Raw genomic sequence first — 23319 nt, 5'->3', positions numbered from 1 at the left:
ATTATTTCCTTCTAAAGTTGATATGGTTTTGGCAAACACTTGGTTATTCACACAACCAGCAGAGCAATGTGATCATTCATTCGGAGTCTTTGTGTTTGTGTCCACCCGATGAATGTATGTAAGTCCAATATTCTCTCTTTTAGTTCCGGTTTTGGTCTCAACCAACCCCTGAGAAAAGTATCTGTCTCTTTATCTGCTGGATGTTCCACTTTCATCACCAGCTGGTCTCTACCTGTGTCTGTCTGCTGTTTGCTGCTGAGCAGGTAGAGGACAGTGAGTCTATCAGAGCTGAAAACAAAGCTGATGAGAGCTGTGAGACTCAACCAAAACAGTAAACCAAAACAATGAGCTGTAAGATGCTAAAATGCTCGTAGAGCTGAGAGGAACTGCAGAACTGGTGATAATCCTCTGTGACTCTGCGCAGCATAGACACATTACACATTACACATTTCACATTGATTGATTTGTAATATAAAGATATGGATTAGTGGAGCTTTAAGAGTCAGCAGCAGCAACAGATGACCGAGTCACACTTCTAATGCACACTCCTGTTTTAATAATGCATGAACATGTATTAGTACATTCAGCAGCTCAGGTCATCTCTTTGTAACTCACTATGTGCTGACAGTGCACCCACACTATAGTCTATTAAGTTTGAGCCGTTGAAAGTTTTGTTCGCTGCTTTCTGATCAGTTTAGTGAGTCGAGGAAGTCAGTCGAGTCGAGGCCGGTTCAAGTCCAAAGTAGGAAACAACTGACATCGCAATATTTGTTTTATTCTCTGTGATATATATTGCGATACGAACAAAATACAAGAATATTCACCTTCATTTTGGTAGGCCACATTTTAAAGTTTTCCTTTTGTATCTAGAAGCAAAGAAGTTGTAGCATGACGTGTTTAAGTTAGATTTAGGAATACACAATTAATCATAATTTTATCGAAATAGGAATATGGCCTACTGCAATTTTCACATCGCAGGAGCAGTATCTGTTAAAGGTGAAATCTGTGTCAAAATACCATTTTAAGTTCAATATTGTGGTGCAGCGGAGATGTCCCGGCATACACATCATATTCTACAAGACTTCTTTGTTTGGTTACAGATCCCTGCAAAAATCACACCATAATGATTTTAATGTTTTTCAATCATTCCCCCTAATATCGCAAATCATATTGCAATTGCAATATCAGTCAAAATATCTGCAATTAGATATTTTTTCAAAATCATTCAACCCTAGTTAATTTGCCGACATCGCATATCCTGCAATGGGACTATTGTTCATGCGCACATTGTAATGTAAATGGTGAAACGATATGTCGTGCAGCTCTACTTCAAAGTCCAATAAAACATCCAATAGCAACAATAATCAGATGAAACTGTCTAACTGTAGTTTTTCAGTTATTTACCACCAATCTGGATCACAGGAAGTAACATCTGACTGCCTGCTGAGTATCTGCAGGCAGGAAGACAACACGCTGTTAGTTTTAAACATCCTTGATTGTGATATAAATAGAGGAATCTTTTTATTTCTGGTGTTAAACCTGTGAGCTCGGTTCCAGTTCCAGTTGGGTGTGTTTCTCCTGCATGCTGAGCCTCACCGTCTGGCTCTACAGTCGTCATGCTGCTCGGGACGAACAGGCCCACCTGATTGTTGTCGGCCCAGAAACGAATCCCGGCACCAGGCGCCGTCGCTCCCTTTTAAGATCTCCTTCGCATATCTTTAAGTGCCGCTCGGCTCGGCTCGGCTCGGCTCGGCCTGCGGAGGATGAGTGCTGCTTGTTTGAGGCTCGCTGAAAAAGCCCCACAGAGAAGCAGAGCACTTTACCTGCAGAATCACAGGGAGTGAAATGTTCTTGTTTGTGCTATGGTAGCATTCAGCCAGCTCCTCCAGGTGAAGGACAGCAAGTCTCTTAAGCTTAAAGAATGGACTTCAAGGTTCGGCTGATGCATTGAGTCATTTTGGCCTTTTATTCATAATCACATTGTCTGCTACCAATACTAACAAGACAGAAGAAACTGGCAAGGAATTTTCTTCTATTCACAATTATCTTTGATATTTCGCAATATGCATTATCAATTATTTACTGATTTAAAGAGGGGGACGTGTCAGAGCCTCCCTTAATGTAGAGTAGATAGTCGGGTCACTCTGGTTTAAAGAGCAGCAGATCTAAAGAAGATTTCACTCGTCTGATGTCAGTGAAGAGTTTTAGTTGTTGTTAATTCTGTTTCAGAAGCTTTTCCACTCTCACAAGGCAATTAACTGTTTTTTTTTTTGTATGGCTCCGTGCCGGTGACAGCCGTGGCCGGAGGCATTATGTTCTCAGGTTGTCCGTCCATTCGTACGTCCCAGGATATCTCTGGAACGCCTGCAGGCAATTTCTACAAATGTGGCATAAACGTCCAGTTGGACTCGAGGGTGAACTGATTAGATTGTGGTGGTCAAAGGATTAATCGAGAAGATAATTGTCAGATTAATCGACGATGAAAATAAGCGTTAGTTGCAGCCCTAGTCTGAGTGGTATCTCACATCATGTGCTGTTCTCAGGCTTCTGTTCTACAGCCTCTTGAGAGTCACACCATCAACTCCAAGTGTGGAGAGAGTAGAAAGGATGTATCGAAAGTCCAGTCTGAGGTCAGCTGTGCAGGTCAGGTGGAGATGATGTGTAGTGATGGAGCAGGTGAAAGGACCAGGTGATGTGTTCTCCCCCCGTCTCTTGTTTTACTCTGGGTGTAGCCGGAGTGCTGTGCAGCGGTACGTGAGCTGTGAGTGCGATGAGGTGGAGTGCAGGAAAAATGCTGTGCATCCAGAGCCGCACTAATGAAAGCCATTAGTCGACCGTGCTGCTTCAGAGTCAGACAAAGACTCTCCTGCTGCTTCACCTGAGCTCAGTGGACTCCAGGAATTGCATCATGACCCACTAAAGCTGCCAGAGTCTGAGCTTTTATCTCTTCAGCTGAAGACATGAAAGCTCAACTCTCTTTGTTTCTGCTCATGGTGTGTTCAGGGTCTGACACTGAGGAGGGGGTTTGCTCAGTGATCATGCTGTGTTTTTGGGCTGTCCTGGCTCAGTTGGCCCAGACTACATCCACACTAAGCTAAATCAGAAAATGCTCTTTACATGTGAAAACTATGTGCGTCCACACTAATGTTTTTAGGTCACAAAAACTCTTGTCGTAAAAATGTCCGTACAGGTGCAGTCTGCGTTGGTTCAGGGGATCACTGAGCCCCCTAGTAGCCGTAGCCAAAGATGCATGTAGGGATATCTATATGTTTTAATAATAACACAGAATTTATTGTAATGATGAATAATATCGACCTTGTTGTGTCTTATTACTTATGATAGCATGGGATGCTGTCTGTCCACACTGAATCCGTCAAATAATAGGGTTGTAAGAAAATATTGAAAAATAGAATATTGCGATATTGTGTTTAGTGATATTGTAAAGATTCTCAAAAACACTTGATTTTTAATTAATAGTTTACATGCAAAGATGAACTCAATACTTTATTTCATTTGAAAAGAGATGTGTCTTCTCAAAGGAGAGCTGCAATAACAGATGTTACAGAGACTGTGATAAATGCAAATGCAGATCCAACTGTTCTGATTACATAAAAAAAGTCAACATTTTTTTCACAGATTTGATGTATATGGTGGTGTTTATTTATACTATAACAGCTTTCCTAAAATGAGATTAAAAAACTGCAATATATCTCAATATATTGAATGGTAACCTCCGTATCAGGATTCATATTGTATCGCCAGATTCTTTCCAATACACAGCCCTATTAAATATTCACTTTCTGTTACATCATGTAAACAAACCTCGTTCCTGTCAGCTGTGAGCTCGAGATCAGACTGGAGACGAAACCATTTAAAAGATGGATGATACTTGCTATCTTCCTACGTTTGTACTTTTAAAACTGAAAACAGGTTTAATGTTGTGATATTTACCTGAAATGACTTATAACTTATTACAATATAGAGAAGAACAAGTAGGAAACTTCCAGGCGATCTCCTGGTGATCAGATTTGGTGATACACTAGACCTCTATGGATGTCAGTCCTTACTGAACACCTAAACAATACAAGTTCAATCTCTTTTTTCTTCCTTTCCTTTCAGTTCACTTGACAAATTGTTCATGGAACAAAATAATTCAGCCGTCTTCAGCAGCTGACAGCTCAGTGACGGTTTGAGCTGAGAGAAATGTGTTAGGATCCCAAGGTCAAGAATGATCCTCCATGCTCCAAATAAAATAGTGTATTACAGCCAGCATCTGGGGAGGAGTGGGACAGACAGTGATTAATCACAGTAAGGCTGCTCCCTCTTAGTCGACTAATCGCTTGTTTTGGTCTCAGTCGACTAGGATTCTTTAGTCGATTAGTCATTATTTAATGCTGAATGACTTATTCCCAAGAAACGTCTGAGCACATCTCTGGTTAACACCAGACTTAAAGTGGTGCTTTTGTGTGATTCTTTGTGGGGAAACTCAGTTTCGCAGATCTGTCGATTAAATCAACTAATAGATGAGTGTTAGTCGACTATGAATGTCTTTGGTCGAGGACAGCCCTAGATCACACAGAGAGGATTAGAGGCAACGGAAAGTTGGTTTCTGAACAAAAAGGCCCCGTTTTCCTCGTTCACACTTAAACGTGAGACCGGTGTTTTCAGATTTATCCACTCTAGAGACCGTTATTAATAAAGCTCCAATTCAGGGCACTACCCACTGAGCAAAGACACGTCCAAAAGACATCAATTTAACATCTCTGTTGACCGTCCAAAAGACGTCCACTGAGGAGCCAGAATGAAAGTTTTTGCGACGTCTTATGAACGTTCAGCTATTGATGTCTACCTGAGTTGCACATCAGCAGACGTCCAAAAGTGGTTCTGGACTGACGGACGTTATACAGACACGATCTGAACGTCTTCCTGACGTCACATGTTTACTGGGTAGGGATGAATCGATTTATCGACCGAACATCGGTGTCGGACAATTTTTGACTCGTTGACTGCAATCGACCTGTCGGCAAATAAGATGACCTTCACCGATGGCAGTGGCCGGTGTTTGTGTGTTGTGTTAATTTTGTGCCGGCTAAATGTTGTTTTGTTAGCTGCTGATTTAATAACTTTTAATTTATGTTTCAGAAAATGTTTTTGTTGTAAGTACTAAAAAACTAATCCCTCTCATTGAAGAGGTATTCAAGTGACATTAATTTGTGCTCATTCAAAATCTGAATGAAGGGCTGAATGACTTTAAGAGTGAAGACAGTTCAGATATTGTTTTATAATGATCTCTTTGTTTCCTCGGCACCAAAGGGGGAATAAATAACAAGAAAATAAACAACAGCAGAACATCGGTATCGGCCCATCATTTTGCAATCAGTGGGCATGAAAAAACGATGATGCAAATGGAGAGAAAAATGTGCTTTTCTTAGAGTGGATGTGGCCTTAAATAATTGCTCTTTAAAGAGTCAATGAAATGGCATCTTAACTTCCTCAATACGATGTGATTCCTGCTGAAACAGGCTGTTGGAGAGTGGGAGAAGACTCTAAACTGTAACCATCTGCTGCCAGTTTGTCAAGATGGTGACACACTGCAGGCTGTATGGAAACACACTGCTGGAGCTTGAAGGCATGATACAGTTCATTCTTTGGATCTGTGCAATATCAGTTAAGAAGATAAAAAGATGTTTGAATTAATTCGAGGGATTGAAGAGTGGAATCAGTGTTGGATTTGTTTGTTGGATGGTATGTTAATGCCTACTAGTGCAGGAAGGGGTCACTGTTAATGTTGTTAAAGTTTGTACTAAGTCTGGTGTCTCAGTCCCTTGAATTGGAGAGAGGGAGGATTTGTTGTTGGACTGTAGTTTTCCCGGCAACGTAAAAACCCATCTTTGGTTATATGTTTTTTTGGATGCTGCGTTTTGCATCTTCCACCAAATATTGTCTTTCTAATAGGGAACAGCACTGTGGGTGAATAAAGGAACTTTTTGCCTCCAACATTTCAGTGATTCAGTAGAAAGAAACATTTTGGTTTTAGCTCGACGACTGTGGATTGTGTGTTTATCCAGACAGGGTTTTGTTAAGGGTTACATAAGCACAGCGGGCGATCACAACCCAAAAGAGAATGTGTAAAACTTTCTCCATCACACTGGTTTAAAAATAAAGAAAAGAAAACTGGGAGTTTGAAGGTTTTTTTCACAACACTAACAACACATGAAGCAAAGGGAAGCTGCTGTGTTAGTTCTTTATTTTGATGCCAAACCCTGGCAGAAACTATGTCTGGTATCAAAACTCTTGTTGCATCCAGGGCGGCAGCTTGTGTTGGGAGGATTCATGTTTTAAAAAGAGTCAGCGTCCAATAGAGCTAGCTGGGTATCGGTCCTTGATGCCTTTTAAGGTATCAACTGAAATAACTCAGTACCAAGTAGTATAGAAACCTGCATTTCATCCCTTTCTTTGCACCCAGATCTAGAAAAACTATTTGTATGTAGGGCTGTGCGATAATTCAAATATGATCATTTATTATCTTTCAATGAAATCAGATTGTGATGAAGTCATATATCGAGATATCCTGATACACAATTAAGTCATCCAAATTGATAATAGCAAACACATACTAACTCAAATGTCTCAGAAAAGCTGATGTGAAGTATCAGTTGAAGATTGCGGATTTGTTTTTTACATCACACTTTATATTTTCACTCAATTTAGATATCGTTATTGAAATATGACCCATATCGGGATAGAAGATTTTCATCACTGCAAGCGTTCTTCGATTTAGAGCGACGTGTGATTGGCCCGCTACCACAGCAGCCACAACCCATACAGTCTGTGGTGTATTTGACAGAGTCGGCAGTTCAGCGTGCCGAGATGCCACCAAAACGTTGTAAAGTCTGGCTGTACTACAGAACACGCCTGTGGCGTCTGATCAAATAAATGCGGCGGTGGTGGCGGCATTTTACGCACTGAGTGCTTCCATCCACATGATTAGTATCAAATGAATTACTCTGTTGTTATCTGTATCACTTCAAGGGGGCTGGTATTGTACTTTTTTAAACGATATCAAACACATTTCAGAATGTAAAGCCCGAAGCAGCCCGTATAACCACAGTGACGCTCGCTGGTTCTGCTTCTGGTTCTGGTTGGTCCCTCTGCCTGCTCTCTGTGAACTCCAAACTTTGAAAGTGGATTTAGAAGTGCAGTTTCCAGCTTTATGTGATACCTCAGGTGTTGAAGCAGCAGGTCTGCTGGGCTATAGAGAGGTGAGAAGCCTGTGATAAGTCTCTGCCAGGCTGCGGAGGGGAGGAGGTGAATGGATGTAGTGAATTGGCCTCGGCCCACGCAGCCCTGCCTGGCCCGATGCCCAATACTACGCTGCTGGATATTATAATTAGCTTCTTACAGTGGGACTTTATTCAGAGTTCACTCAGGGCTCCCAGGCAAGTCTGGGAAAGATATTTCATTCTGTGCACGTCCTCAAAAATATGTGGAAGTACACTTAAAAAAAGATCCTGTGAGAGAAGGGTTAAACCATTGAGATGAAATATAACTTTGGAACCTAAAAACAAATAGTGGTGATACGCAAGATATGTCTTTGACTGGGCGCCGTTTATTGGTTTTCCGATGTAGAATATAATGGGTAATATTTATACTTCTTCTATAAAGTTTCCATGACGACGGGATGTTAGTATGGAAAGTTTAAACTTAGACTGGTCGACAAGTCTTTAAGTAAGAAAACTCTCCGAAAACAGTGAGCACCGGCGACCGGCTCTAGGTCGGCTTGGGAAGGCTCGGGGCGTAGGTGCTTCCCGGGGCCGTGGACAAAGTGCTCCCGGTGCGTCCATCTCCCCGCCGGGGAGGGACGAGCCCCCCTGGGGTCGGCAACCCACCCAACCCGTCTTGAAACACGGACCAAGGAGTCTAATGCACGTGGATTCAGAGGGTGCAAGCAAAACTCTGTGGCGCAATGAAAGTGAGGGCCGGAGCGTGCCGGCTGAGGTGGGATCCCGGCCCCGTGGGGTCGGGCGCACCACCGACACGTCTCGCCCGCACCGTCGGGTAGGTGGAGCGTGAGCGTGTGCAATAGGACCCGAAAGATGGTGTTATAACACATTACTTATAAGGATTTATTAATACTTTTATCTGCTTTTGATGATATTCCTTGTGAAAATATGGCCTTGTGGTGAGTTACATTTTGAAATGATGTTATGCACGAGTTTATTCTACAGTATTGAACACTGAGGAAACACTCTCAGCTCCCCTTTTGGATTTTTATGAGAATCCATTGTTATGAATTCAACTATTTGTGATGTTAATGCTGCATTCAAGTGTCTGACTCTAAACCACGTCTGTGTTTGCAGCTGCATTACACAGCTTTAAAGCCTAAAAAAAACTAATAAAAACTCAAAAGTACTGTTCCCCTAATGTCAAATTACTTGTAGTAAGTAGTAAGTGAGAGTATCTCCCCTAAAAAACTGTAATGGGGGCAGTTATTTATTCCCCTAAATATAAAATCCTCCAGCATCATAGAGATGTAGCCGCCCGATGGGAGGAAGCAGAGAGGTCTGAAATGGAAACGGACTTACTCTCCTCTGAGCTCCTCAGTGCTGAGCTCAGAGCGGTCAGCCGTGCACGTCCACATGATGTCTCCATTACCTGGCTGAGACACACACACACACACACACACACACACACACACACACCACCTGCTCGCGCCGCTCCGTTCTGATTGGTTATGGGCAGTTCAAGGAGCTGAAATTGCATCCAGGAGGTGATGTGCAGCGACACACATTAGAGTCCTATTTGTTATCGTTATCTGAGTGGACACCGGGGATGTCCTGACCGCTGCTAATGGAGGCCTATTGTAATGCTGTCACAGACAATTCACCTTTGACCCCTTATTGTAGCCTTTGAAGCTGATTTTTAACACATTACTGATGACATGTTGGAAATGCAGAAGAACTTCTGGAGCACAAAGCTTGTTTCTCTGTAAATATATGGGCTTCTGGTTGATGTTGTCATTTTAGAATGAATTGCAAATTGATAGTTGTGTATCAGTTTGTTAAAGACTTGATTAATGATTTCCTCTGAAGTTTCCTGGAAAGAACGGCGACTAATTATAGGTCAAATAGAGATAGTGGTTCAATTGGTATTCTTCCAGTGAGGTAATTCCGATTGATTGCTAAACCAGTGTAACCGAATGTTTCAGGAGGTGCTCAGCAGGTCTGCTGAACAGGCAGAAATGTTGGATTGTCCACAGGCAAGCACACAAAAGAATAGTGTCCAATAATAAAAGAATGATCAACAGCCTCAGTTATAAACACAAAATCCATCTTTAAATCAATATAAGTAACAAATAGCAGAAAACACAACAGAAAATCTGTTGTGACAGGGCGGCCAACTCTCATGCACTGACCGTGACACTCAATTGACACTTTTAACATGCTTTCACGTCCATTTCCTCTTGCATTGAAAAACATATTTATAATTGATAGAATAGTCTGATAGTGCACGGACACACATGACAGATGCACGGTGTGAAACCAGCCGCTGGTTGGATTTTGATGCACGTCTATTTGTGCTGTTACCGTACCGGTACATGAAGGGGCCAAAAAGTACGAAGAAAGACTCACATTTCTGCAATAATGTATTACACATCATGTGTTCAGTATATTAAATACTTTAAGTCTTGAATGGAATGAAATGAAAGTCCTAATATGATAAAAAAAACATTTCCATATTACGCCTGCTGAGAAGCGTGATGGCTCTCAGCTCCAAATGCTCCGATGACCATGTCAAATTAAATTAAATTATTAAAGTAGTTTCACTCCACATTACTGTACATCATTTCCTTCAGAGGTTTGCTGAAATTTTCAATGTAATCCTTTTCAGGATGACCCTGACTGTGAAGTTATTTCACTGTACAGTTTTTGAGAAAATTAAAAGGAAAGTCAGCTCAAATGACATTATAACACGTTGACAGTTTCCTCCTGTCGCAGCCGTTCATGTTGGATTTCTTTCAGTCAGATCTGGCCGTGGCAGCCGTGCCGAGAAAGGATGAAAAAGACACCAAATGGTGCAATAGTTATAAATTTAAATCGTACTTGCACTCCTGCATGAACACAGAAAAAACTACGTTACACCCTGCATACCAGAAACGACTAGAAGACCAACATGCTTAGGATGGAAAGGTACATTTATCAAAAATGAAATGAGAAAGTGCATAACATGAGAAGTGTCCATGATTTGTAGTTCCAGAGGATCGCTTTGTTTTCAGAGATCTTTTAACTGATTGAGAGAAACCTTCTTATTGTCAGCAAACATCCGCAGTGAAAACCATCATTTCCTACAGCGATTCATTCTGACACACTTGCACACAGAACCCCCTCCTCCACATGCAAGAAATGTAAACTTAATCTGCTGCATATAAAACTTTCCCGGGTCGAGCCAAATCTGCTTTACAAACAGTATGAGGGTAATAAAGAAGATCGTACGGCGAGCAATAAAAATGCAAGGCAAGCTCCTTTCTGTGGACTAGAATAATGAAACAGGTCTGAAGGAGGCAGCAGCAGCTCTCTCAGCTCTCTCTGTTCTTTCTCATAATTTCCTGGCAGAAATCCTCCTTTGAGTCTTCGTCGATACAAAGGCAGTTTTATCCTGGAGATGCAGCGACCGGCGGCTCCATTTCTACTTTATGACAATATCCTGACATTCGCAGTTTGACTCAATTTCTTCTTCTATTCCTTCGCTAACGAACTTTTCAGATAGTTTGAAACAGTTTCGTGGTTCATTCACCGTCTGATTGATTAGTTTACCATCGGACTTCACTGCAGTGTGACAGCAATTATGATTACATGCATCAAATAATATTCCCGTTTACATGCAGCAGAATAGCTGAACCGTGTGAACCCAGACTCCCTCTTTCATTTCTTCAACCAACTTCTTGAAAAGGTTGGCGTTGCGATATTTGCGCATATCCAAAAACCTGTTTAAACCTCTTCTTTTGGGGCATGCATCTCTGCCAACTGCCGGCTAGTTGGTTTGTGTCCAACGCACAGAGCTGACCATAAAAACGCAAGAGGTTGTGTGCCGCAAACCGCCGTAAAAATCCCAATTAAGACCCATATTCTGATCTGTATACATGTCCAAAGAACGCTCCTAAAACCTTCTAAGTAGCCAAAATCTGCGTGCTGCAATGACGATGAAGTTGCGGTAATATAGCAGTAAAAGCCTCACTGACTAAACTAAACAAAGTCAAAACAAAGATAAATGGATTTCCAACATTGTCAATCCCTCCCAGTAGCTTTACTGCTCAATTCCTCTCCGTCAGTCTGGCTGACCTTTCAACCAGCTGTTGTAATGTGTTGTAATGTGATGTAATGTACTCGGACAGAAAGGGTGAAGCAGTAAAATAGCCCGTGGAACAGATCATAAAGCTCTGGGTATCCCTGCACTAAAATAATTAACTTCTCCTCCATATTTACCGTAGACGGATATTTACAGAAGAAAGACAAGATGTCTGCCGGCTGTGATTGGTTGTTCCTCGTCACATGACATGCGATGCTCTCTGCAGCGTTCCAAAAGTTTAGACATCAACTCTAGTAGGCGACCAAAGAAGACCAAAGAAGACCAAAGAACAGCACTGAACGTGTAAAGTACAGCGATGTTTTCGCCTTCGGTTAGTTTGGCTCTTGTTAGTTTGATTGACAGATGGTTCATCCAATCACCTGCCAAGTATGTTTTGACAGTGCCTTCCCTTTTCCACACAGTTTCCAATGACGGCTTCTCGGATGGTTCTGTGAAACAAATCATCTGACGGGGTCAGGTTATGGCTATATATCCCAGAACTTGGACATTTCAGTCACTGATCTACTCATAAAGTTTAACAGGAGGAAGTCTTATTAGTAACTTTAAAGCTGAAAAAAACACTTCATTTGGGGGGAGTGAGTGAGGAATAAATCTTGTACCAATTTTGATTTAACATGGTTTGTATTGACATTAATGGAAGCGATTCAGAGTAACATTATCATTCATTAGGAGTCTTTGTGTTTGTGTCCATCTGATGAATGTTAAGTCCGATATTCACTCTGTTTTAGCTCTGTTTTTGGTCTCCACCAACTCCTGAGGGAGTATCTGCCTCTTTAGCTGCTGGTTGCTCCACTATGTTCACCTGCTAGTCTTTAACTGTGTCTGTCTGCTGTTTAGTGGGTTTTTAAAGCTTGTAAAGCTTGTTTAGTAAGCCCTGATGAAGACCTGTAGTGGTTGAAACATGTTGGCTTTTTAAATGATTTAGCCACTACAATAAAGGCTTTTTAATATATTCTCTTCCTCGTTGCTACTTTTTTTAATATTTTGGAGTGCCTGGATTGCCTTCCTGTTTATCCTCATTTCACCCGTTGTTGACATACAAACTTTGATTAGTGCAGCTTTAAAGTTGATAAGAAAATCCTCCAACATTTCAGTGATTCAATCGAAGAAAACACTTTTTTCTTTTAGCTCAACAACTGCAGATTGTGTGTTTATCCAGACAGGGTTTTGTAAGGGTTACATAAGCACAGCGGGCGTTCACAACCAAAAAGAGAATGTGTAAAACCTTCCCCATCACACTTTTTTTAAAAGAAAAACAAAACTCCGAGCTTAAAGGTTATTTTCACAGCACTAACAACCCATAAAGCTCAGGGAAGCTGCTGTACTAGTTCTTTATTTTGATGTCAAACCCTTCCAAAAAGCATCTTGTGTTTGGAGTTTGTATTTTCAACACTCCTCCCATAACACGTTTTCTAAACAGATCAGTCATTAATAAGTCCACGTTCTGAGAGCAGCATCCAGTCTTGGATCAGCACTAGCAGTGGTTATTTTGCCTGAAGCAATTTTCACATCATTGGAATGAATATGCAGATTTAAAAAAAATCTATATTTCGTTAAGTCGACTGGATTTAACAAGGACCTGTACAGCTGTGTCAGTCTCATCCATGCTTCCTCTCTGCCATTTCTGTTTAGTCTGGCTCTGGCACCGGAAGATGACGTCCTCGTTCCTAATCCGGCCTACAAACCTCAGATTGGCTCAGTTGGTTGTTGTGAAACAGCTGCCATTTAACACGACAACAAACCGACTGATTCTCGATCGTGAGCCGAAGCCACCAGGTTACATGTTTTATTTCCTAACTGAGGATCTATTTGTGGATCAACAACACACTGCATCCCCTCATCGTGGCCAACGTCTGATACACAGAAACATCTCATGTTATTGCTCAGTTTGAGACACATAATAAACACACACACTGCTGCTTTTAGTAGCAGACAGGGATGAGAGTGTTGTGCTTACTTGGGTGTTTTCAGGCCCACAGTGCACCACTGATCCATTAATGCATTAATGAAGGCTTAATCCTCTGCTGAAAAAAACAACACCAAAGCAACTGTTTCATAACAAAGCAGCTGTGTTTCCTGAGCGCCCCGTGTGTGGGCGTCACCGTCACCCAGCTGGGCTTTATAAACTGGCTTCAGGGCCCGCCCAGCCTTTACCTCTGCTGCAGCGCCCTCCAGAGAGCCTGACTGCAGGTGAGCACGCAGATATCTGCCTCATACTGGTGAAGCTGTTAACCAGTGAGTGGAGAGGTCTGGCATGGCATAGCAACATGCCACAGGTCACCAGCCAAAAGCTTTATGTTCAGAATTGGCAGTTTGTCTGTTCCTCTTATCGCATTTTGTTCACTCTAAAACAGCAACGCTTCAAATGATTCAGTTATACTGCCCCGTTTTGCATCATAAATTGTATCCCTATACTCTGTTAAGTAGAGACAAGCGGGTGTTGATTAACATCAGAACTTTTTTTGATGATATTTCACACATTATTTTCACTTACCTCAACCGTACAGGCTTTTTTCCTCGACTAAATCACATCTTCCTATCACACACTCAGAGCGCTAGCTGCTCTTAATAAACGTTATTTAATTCAACACTTCTTTTTCTGTTATCTGGTCGGCGTAGCTCTGAACCTTGGCCCTTCTTCTAAATGCTGCCTGACATGCTAATAATGTAAGAATTCAAGCTTGGGTACTCATTGTTCAGCCGATTAGACTGTTGTCAGGCTATTAAATAGGCGTTATCAGTCACTATAAGCCCCATAGATGTGGGTCAATAGTCACCTACTACAGCCACTAGTAGGTTTTATCATCTATTCACATGGCAGATCACAGAAAGAAGATATAAAAGAGCACGACAGCGACCGTAGTGATTATGACAGGAGCTGAAGTTGAAATCAGGCACTGTAGTATAGACAGTGTGAAAGGGGTGAAGGTCAGGGATGATGAATGGGAACAAGTTGTAGAAGAAGTTGTATAAAGAAGTTGTAGTTCTGTTGCCAAAACATAAAGAAGTTGTAGTTTTGTTGCCTAAACTTTAAGAAGTTGTAGTTTTGTTGCCTAAACCTAAAGAAGTTGTAGTTTTATTGCATAAACCTAAAGAAGTTGTAGTTCTGTTGCCAAAACATAAAGGAGTTGTAGTTTTGTTGCCTAAACCTAAAGTTGTTGCCTAAACCTAAAGAAGTTGTAGTTTTGTTGTCTAAACCTAAAGAAATTGTAGTTTTTTTTGCCTAAACCTAAAGAAACCTTTTTGTTCGAAACGTGACGTTTCATTCAGTTTTACGTTAGAACGTGTTGCATTTAAGTTTCACTTTCACTTTTACAACGTAGTAGGTGTAGTAGGCCCCCATTGACCCACATCTATGGTGCTTATAGCGACTGATAACGCCTATTTAATGGCCTGATAACAGTCGAATTGGGTGCGTTGTTAGACGTCGCTGAAATATACAGAATATAATGCAAGATTAAATCCTCCTTTTTAGTCTCCGGAAGGTGAATTTAGGCTCTGAACCCGGCGTCGGCGTCTCCTCGGCTGCTGCTCAGGATCAGGCTGTAAAACGAGAGCATGCTGAGAGATCACCACGGTATTTTTAAAGGTAAACATAAGTAGCAGCCTTCCTGTGTGTGCTCTTGGTGCCGAGTGTTGTTTCCTCTGCAGCCCGCCCCCTGCCAGCTGTGGCTCACTTATATAACGTTTGTAGTTGGTTTTATTGGCTCTGCAGCAGAGTCGGACATCTCCGGCTCTGCCAGGAGATCACAGAGAATTTGTGCAGCCGATGAAATATGTTCTCCGCCGTGAGGAGTCATAATGTTCAGGGTTACAGTACCTGCACTGAAATACATGGTGAGCTGCTCAGTGCAGTGCTGCTGGGAGCACCCACACATTTGGCCTTGTGTGTTGTTGCAGAAAGCTGCAGAGAATGGGCCTGTCATGGAGGTCGGCAGGTCAGGACTCACATTGTTCTCGAAATTAAGTGCACAAGAAGTAGTTCTTCTGTTCCTGACCTCCCCTCACATCTTCCACTCGTGTCGAGCACTAAAAAAAACCTCTCAACTAAACCCAACTGTCAGTGTACTCCAAGCATGCAGAGCTAAAAGTGGCGCACGCTCAGGGCGAAATGTCTGGTTTGTGGTTAAAAAAAAAAGAAGGCCAAGTGGCCACGTGTGAACACAAGAAGCACAGCGGCAGTCTGTGAATACTCCAGCACAGCCTCATGTAACCTCCCCAGTCCCAGTTTACTGGTCCTGCAACTGGTCACCAGTAATATGTTGCAGGGCTCTTAATTAGAGTTTCCTTTCATAAAGATATACGAGAGTTTCTGTGGTTTTTCTGAGCATAGAAGATGTTGTAAAATCCTCCAGGACAAACTTGTAATTTATGGTTCCATGAGTAGACATAATTAGTTTTGAAATACTCTGAGTTTCCCATATAGTAGTAGTAGTAGTAGTAGTAGTAAACAATATATTTGATGATGATTATAATAAATGCAAGACCCACAGCTGGCCTGCTGTTGCCTGTACAATAATAATATCCGAATCCTGATCCGAGCCTTTTATTATTGAGTATCTGCCAACAAGTGCAGTATGACATTTACTTTTATTCTATTTTGGTGTATTTTTTTCCCCATAATACAGCTGCACAGTGCATACTAAGGTTACAGTGAGTCTACATTAAAATCAATAAAGCAAATGATGTTTACAGCAGAATAGCAAGCTTTAAAGCTCCCCTCCAGTGTATTTTGACTTTTCTATAATATTATATTTATTTGAGTCATTTCCTGACTAGATTGATTAGCCTGTTTGACAATTCTTTTTGACAAATAATAAATGTTGTGCTCAAATTGAAAAAGAAGGTTGTTGGTAAAATGGAAATATGCTGTCTGACTACAGTAGAAGCTGCAGGTCAGACATCATCCTCCCAGCTGCAGGCGCCCTCATGATCGTTTGAGTCTGAGCAGCAAACTGATAAATCTGTTTATCTGTCAGTTTGTCTTTCTAGTTAGTTAGCTAGTTAGCTGTAGTTAGCTAGTCCAACTTGTTGCATTAGCTGTTGTTTCCTCCACCTTAGTTTAGTGTGTTTATGTGTGTGCTGAGAATGAGTGAAATCAACACAGTGGATTACACAAAATCCCACCATCAGAATTAACACAACACACCGCCTGTCTCTCTCACTCGCTCTCTTCTTCACCGTCTCCTCCTGCTGGAGATAAATTGACGGAAAGCAGCCGATACCTGAGGTTTGCCAGCCTCTAACAGGTCTGAACGATGGGGAGCAGGACTTTCAGTCCAAAAGAAAACAAGAGAAAAGTCCCGTTAGAGAAATGAACGAATCTCAGTGCAGCCCGGTGCGGTGTCGGTGTCGGTGCTAGAGCTGAGGTGAGAGTGGCCGGTGTTAGCACCTCCAGTTACATCCCGTAACTGCATTTCAAACAGCGGACCTCTGCAACATGTCTTTCCGTCCTCCAGTGCTCTGTGGCCGGCGTGCGGCAGTGCGGCTCCTCGGTGCCGCAGCAGCCAGACGGCCGCCTCGCCAGGAGGAGACGGTGAAGAAGAGAGTGAGTGAGAGAAAGTCGGCGTGTTGAGCTAATTCTGGTCTCATTTGTTTTCTGATAAACTGTAAATTCATCTAAACTGGGTTGAAAAACGATGCGACCTGGTTGCCATGGGATGAATTATATCTGACTCTTAACCACACCCCCATTCTCTGTTTGAGAAAGAACATTAACTGAAAAACGAAGGAAGTAAACCCGGCTGAAGGGGGTTTAAGATAACATAACCTGCATTACAGTTTTCCTTTGATGCTTTCAAATAGTATTCTAGTGTGCAACTGTATTTTGTATGATATCTGAGAGGGAGTTCTGTTTTGGGGCATTATATTGCTTTATTAATGGCGACGGTGGAGAAACAAGATGGAGGGCTTTTACACATCTGTTCACAACGGCTCAATGTCTTCTAATCTGTCCACAGCCCAAATGAAAGGTGAATGAAATGAGTTCATCTCAAGCAACATTTGAGTAGACCATCAAATTTAGATTAAACTCACACAAGAAAGCAGGAAGCAAAGCACCAGTAAAGCATCCTCAACACACAGATTGCGTTCAGTCTTTTCAATCTTCCCGTTCTCCCTGCAGGGGAAGTGAGGAGGAGGAGGAGCAGTAAACCTGTTGTCAGACAGAAGGCTGGAGGTTGAAAGCACAACTGGCAGACGATGTAAGAGATTGCCAGTATTGCAGGAGCAACACAGAGAGTCTGCTAAAGTATGAATGATGCTTTCAGACAGGAAGAAAAACACTGTTTTTTGAGTTATGCAACAAACAAACAAACAGCTCGACATGGTTTCTTTTTGATCGGACTGACGGCGTAGATTGTGAGCAAGGCACCGGGGTTATTAGTTCCATTCCCAGTGTGTAGCGGCTCAGAGGTCAGACTGCAGTGCTGCTAAAAATGCATCCACTCATGTTGCTGTAATGCACCCTGGACCAAAACATCCACCTAATGGCTGCTGCGCTCTGCTGCCACTCCATCCCATCCTCAGGTATTCTCTCCCTGTAATGCCTCTCCTGTCCCCCGCCTCCATTTTGAGGAAAGGTAGATGAACTATTATTCTGCAGCTGCGTTTATTTAGGTCGTTTTCACTGCGGGGAACTTTTATGAGCAGGCTTTTATGTTCACACAAGACTTCAAATAATGCCCTGTGCAATCCTGCGAGCTTGCACCAGGCGGGATGGGAAGTAGAAAAAAAGAAAAAGAAACCCGTTGTTCTCTCTTACAAAGCTTTCGTGACTAACATTTGATCTGACAACAAAAGGTGCTGCAGACTCTCTCATAATAATCCAAATGCTGGAGATCTCACATTTTCCTACACTTGGGAGTTTTGCTCCCGAACCATGTATCCAACTACTCCCCCAAAAAATGAATGGAAATCATAATAAATTGGTGGGATTATATAAAATCAGAAGTTGTAAACAGGACAGCAGGTGAGTGGAGATCCTCTCTGACAGATAATGCAGAGTGACCTTCAGGTAATGAGAACTTCTCCTCCTGAAATGGACTCACAGTTCTGTAAATTACCCAATTTATTTCCAGTAGGACGCAGCCTGGCCCGACACATTAAGGCTCTACAGGACGATGTGTAGAAATATGAACAGTGGTCTTTAGGACTGTTGGCAGCAGAGAACATATTTCACTGTGTGAGCAGATCTCAGTAAATCACATTCAGGATGTGCGTCACATTTCTGCAGAGCCAGAATGTTATGTATGGAGTTCAGAGTAGATGAGGTTTGATGGGAGATCACATTTTCTTTTGGTCTGAACTAAAATGTTTCTGTTCTCCTCTCATTAGATTCACTCTACACAAATATATTACTCTATTACTTTACAGTCATTTGGCAGCTTCAATTTGGTGATTACATCTTTTGGATGCCACCTTTCAACAAGGAGGTAAAACAAAACCTTCTTTAGTATAAAGCTTTTGTGACTGAGGGCCTTTTCACTCCTGAAAGTCTGAACCAAGGTTCACCTTTTTGTTATTTTTGATCTGTTCAAAATGTACCTTAAAGGGAGATCTGTCAAGTATTTGTATCAAGTATAGAACATGGTGGCTTGGTAGGCTAATCGTCATGTGTGTGCTGGTTTGTAGTTTGAACCATTAATGAGTTAAGTTCTGATAATGCTTATGACTGCGAGCGTCAAAGCTTGTGTGTGGCATGGCATTTATCAAGTTGATATAAGATGGTTTGTGACACAGAACCATCTGAGAATCTGTCTTTTGGAAACTGTTTGGAAAAGGGCAGGTACTTTAAAAAGATACGCTGATTGGTCCGTCCTCTGGCTGACCGGACATAAACGCATTGCTTGAAGCCTGACAAAGTGGATTTTTGTGTGACGTGATCCAGTGATTCTTGCAAGATTTTGGCCCCTCCTTGACCCTGGGTCCGGGACAACTGCCCCGGTGTGTCCCCGCTGTTGGCGGCCTGGTGCAACAGTGTCCAAACATTTAAACAATACCCAGTGCTTGCTTCACAGAGAAGTGAACCGTTATCCAACCAGTTTTGATAACCAGCGATGGCTATTAGTACTCCATGCACTACAAAGCACTAATTTAGTAACCCGTCACTAAACTGTAGTGAACCATATTTTGCTCTTATGGCTTAATTGTTTCAAACATTTGTCTTTGACTGTAGTTTAATGATGTTAATTGTCGTTTGGTGAATTAAAATGAATCCGCTCCGACAGGGTTTTGTGTTCTCACTGAAGATCTGAGGTTGGAGTGCGTCCTTTTCATTTATTGTCTCATGACGTGGGCGTCGTGAAGCCCTTTGAGACTGGAGCTGTGATAAAGGGCTATGCAAATAAACTTGACTCAGAGGGAGTGGATGCGTTTAAAGCACCCAGTGTTTATACCGTTCACTGCATTAGCTCTTATTTATGTAAATCATGTCAGTGTTGTGTAGAAGTCTCTATTTATTTACTGAGGAACAAAAACATCCTTGCTTACATGTACTCTCTTCTCTCTGGCCTGTGTTTTTAATCAGCATTGTCTTTTTGTCGCACGCTGAGCTCGCCATCTGCTGCTACTGCAGCACCGTCAACGTCCTTAAAAAGTCATTGCTGTATTCTTAATTATCTCCGTTTAATCGCCTCCCCTCTTCAGGGAGATGAAAGGTTATTAGAAAATGAGCCCGCATGGGGGATTTATGAAAAGTGCAGCAGAATACTGTACGCTAGTAGAGACGGCCGTGGATGCTACTGTAGGTCCTGTTGTCCTTGTGCCATGTGCTTCAGCGTTTACCGTTGGCAGTTTGGCTGAAATGATTGCTTCCTGTGTATGATTGCTTCCTGTCCTCCTCGTCTGTCACGTCTTGTTTGTTTGCACGCGGCTGCTGAGTATTTAGACTGTTTGATTTTAGATCCCAGTGCAGGTTCGCCCACTAGCATATCTCCTCATGAAGGTTCGATAGAAGACAAAAAGAGAAAGCAGGGTTCTGTCAAAGTCAAACGCATCACAATGCTTTTTTAATTCTATTAAGTTTTTGTTCAAGTACAAGGATGTACAGATGTTTCAGCTACAGTATGTCACAGTGGAAAAGAAGGCATTGATGAGCCAAGAAGTCATAGTGTATTTGCTCCCCAGTGCTTAAGATTTGATGGTAGACTATGATCTGCTGGATGATTTACATGTTGAATATGTGTTGAAAATGTAAAATCGGAAGTTTTAGCCAGGAAAAGTTCCAAGCGCAGCAAGAAATCGCAACGTGCTTTCGTGTCCTCGATGTTGGTGCATCCCTATGCACAAGTAAAGTAATCTATGACATGCCACCCTCAATCTGCCACCACATCACCTTCCTCTTCCTCCTCCTCTTCCTCCTCTGTCATTCACTGTCAGTGAAGTCCCATTTTCCTCCTCAGAGATTAGAGCCGAGATGCAGAGAGGTGATGCATCATCAAACTGAATACTGTGGCACAAACACACTGTGTCTGGTTGTCGGCGTGAGAATCGGCCTTGTTAGCATTCATGTGTTGCGTTCCCGGTGTCTCACACGTACTGGCGTCCTCCATTATTGAGCAGTTGTAAATGCTTTGAAGTTTGGGGAGTTTTTGTTCCAAAACAGGCTCGCAGCGGCAACGTGGAGCTTTGAAAGGCAGAGATCTCAGCAGCTGGCCCAGTAATTGCGCTGCCATATTGATCAACATCCTTTTTCCTGATATGTCTCTCTTCAGTCAGATGTGTGTTTATACCGCTGGATGGATGGTTCAAATGATTCAAGACTTTCAGTGAACGAAGGCAGAGCTGCTTCAGGCTGCTCCGCTGTCATTGAAAACAGGGTCAAGGTGAAGGAGAATCTAATTGACGCTGAGCTCCGACCCCACTGATTCCCCCGGGATGTTACACAGCAGCTCAGCCCGCCCTCGCTCCTCCACCGCCACCGCCACCACGCCGTCACGCCGTCACACCACAGGCTCAGCACCACATGTCATTAGCATCTGACCTCGTGGGCAAAAGCAAAGCTGCTTCATCTAATGCATTTAACAGTGAGAATATATTCAGAGTAATTTAATTAATGTGTTGGCGTGCCTCCGTGGCCAGATAATGTTAAAACAATTTCACAGCAGCATCACAATCAAAGTGGTGTGTGTGTGTGTGTGTGTGTGTGTGTGTGTGTGTGTGTGTGTGTGTGTGTGTGTGTGTGTGTGTGTGTGTGTGTGTGTGTGTGTGTGTGTGTGTGTGTGTGTGTGTGTGTGTGTGTGTGTGTGTGTGTGTGTGTGGGGGGGGGGGTTGGGTGGTTAAAGGGCCGGTTTATTTTTAATCAGGATGAGAAGTTTTTGAAATGCCGTATTAAACACGAAGCATCAACTCCTCACAGAAGAACATGAGCTGAATGACTTCCACTGTGATCTATGACACATGGTTACACATCCTCTTTAATACAGAGGAAACCAGAGGGAAGTTGATCTAGTGTTTAGATAAAGGGCCTGTACAGGACGGGTCAGATGATCATTTGTGCTGTAAAATAGAAAAATAAACAGTTGAACAGAATTGGGTAAATGTGTTGGACAGCAGTGAGGACACGGTTTGGTCTCAATATGCTCAGATCATCAGGATTAAGGTTGTTGGGTGAACAAACTGGAACCAGTAATGAAGTTGAGTTTTCACAGCTGCTCAACAGATTCATACTTAAAGGACCAATGTGACATTTCAAGGGATCTATTAGCAGAAATGGAATATAATATTCATAACTATGTTTTCATTAGTGTATAATCACCTGAAACTAAGAATAGCTTAGAATGAGTCCTTCATATCTACATAGGGAGCGGGTCGTCTTCACAGAGTCCTCCATGTCTCTACAGTAGCCCGGAACGGACAAACCAAACTCTGGCTCTAGAGAGAGACTTTCACAGTTTTTACGTTCCCTGAAGGCCACCGTAGTTCTCCGATACTCTGGTGAAACTGCGGTGACGTGAGCCACAGAGTGCTAAACTGTGGTACCGCCAGCCGCCGTCTAACTGCCGTTATTATGGTATGGGCGAGGCCAACAGTGTTACCACGGTTTTGCTTTCTGTGTTTGTCCCTTTCCTGTTTCAACATGATAGTAGTCATGTTTCCATTCAGTTGTCAAGAGACACAGTGTAGTTTGTTCAGTAGTTGCAGCTACGCTTCGTTGCGTATGGCTGTAATCTACCAGTAAACAGAGTAGAAGAAGAAGTACAGGTTGCGAACCAGAAACAAAAGAAGTTGCATTGGCCATCTAACCATCTTGGCCATGTTTCATACAAGCCCCTAGGAAGAGCGCCGGTCTTTGATCCTGACTTTCGTAGTGGCCAAATGGCGGTACTGCAACTTCTGTGTCCGTCACGGGATACCATCAGGCCCAAAAAGACTTTTTCCCATAGACTTACATTGGGAAAGAGACGTCTGTAACTCAGACGAGTTTTCCAGATGGAAGTCGAGCCATTTAGGCTTCATGCACCAATGAGCATCTCTCATAGGAATGAACGGGGGGCCCCGCCTCCAACGCTGAGTCCAGTTCTTTTAATACATCCATGGTTTCATACTGTTCGGAGACAAACCTCAGTAACGCTCTGGTGGCTGAATGGGAGCAAATCCCTGCAGCCAGTTTGAAAAGAGTGGAGACTGATGTAGCTGCACATTAAAGTTCATAGTCTGGAAACCATGTGTTGAATTACCACGTTAGGGAAATGTTCGGGTGTCCATATACTTTTGGCCATATTGTTTTGTCAGTGTGGATCTGCTGTTGCAGGAACGTTTGAACAGAATTTAAAAAAAGAAGATCTCCAGCAGCTTCACTCTGATGAAGTCTGTCTGAGCCCAAATGTTTCTGAACGCTGTTTCACTTTTCTTTTATTTTATGTACTGTAGTTTTGCAGATGTTGAGAGATCATGTCTAAATGTATGTGGTTACTGGATGTGAAATGTGAAGCACAATGGTTATAAATGTGA

General features: G+C 42.5%; 1 protein-coding gene across 3 annotated transcripts in view; it reads left to right on the top strand.

The window, feature by feature from the left end:
* Positions 1-23319, top strand: part of LOC119492957 (spermatid perinuclear RNA-binding protein-like) — an 86506-nt gene that overhangs the window by 10669 nt on the left and 52518 nt on the right. The window contains exon 1 of one of the 3 annotated variants that reach the window (XM_037777878.1): positions 16702-16722. The exons of the other annotated variants lie outside the window; for them this stretch is intronic. The gene's annotated coding sequence lies outside the window, so the exon portion shown is untranslated. Of the gene's footprint in view, positions 1-16701; positions 16723-23319 lie in introns of those variants that run through there. 3 annotated transcript variants of the gene reach the window in all.

The sequence above is a fragment of the Sebastes umbrosus genome, chromosome 8 (assembly GCF_015220745.1).
Source record: "Sebastes umbrosus isolate fSebUmb1 chromosome 8, fSebUmb1.pri, whole genome shotgun sequence".
NCBI classification, from domain to species: domain Eukaryota; kingdom Metazoa; phylum Chordata; class Actinopteri; order Perciformes; family Sebastidae; genus Sebastes; species Sebastes umbrosus.
The sequence above is the reverse complement of the archived record's forward strand: the minus strand, read 5'-3'. Positions and strand labels throughout refer to the sequence as shown.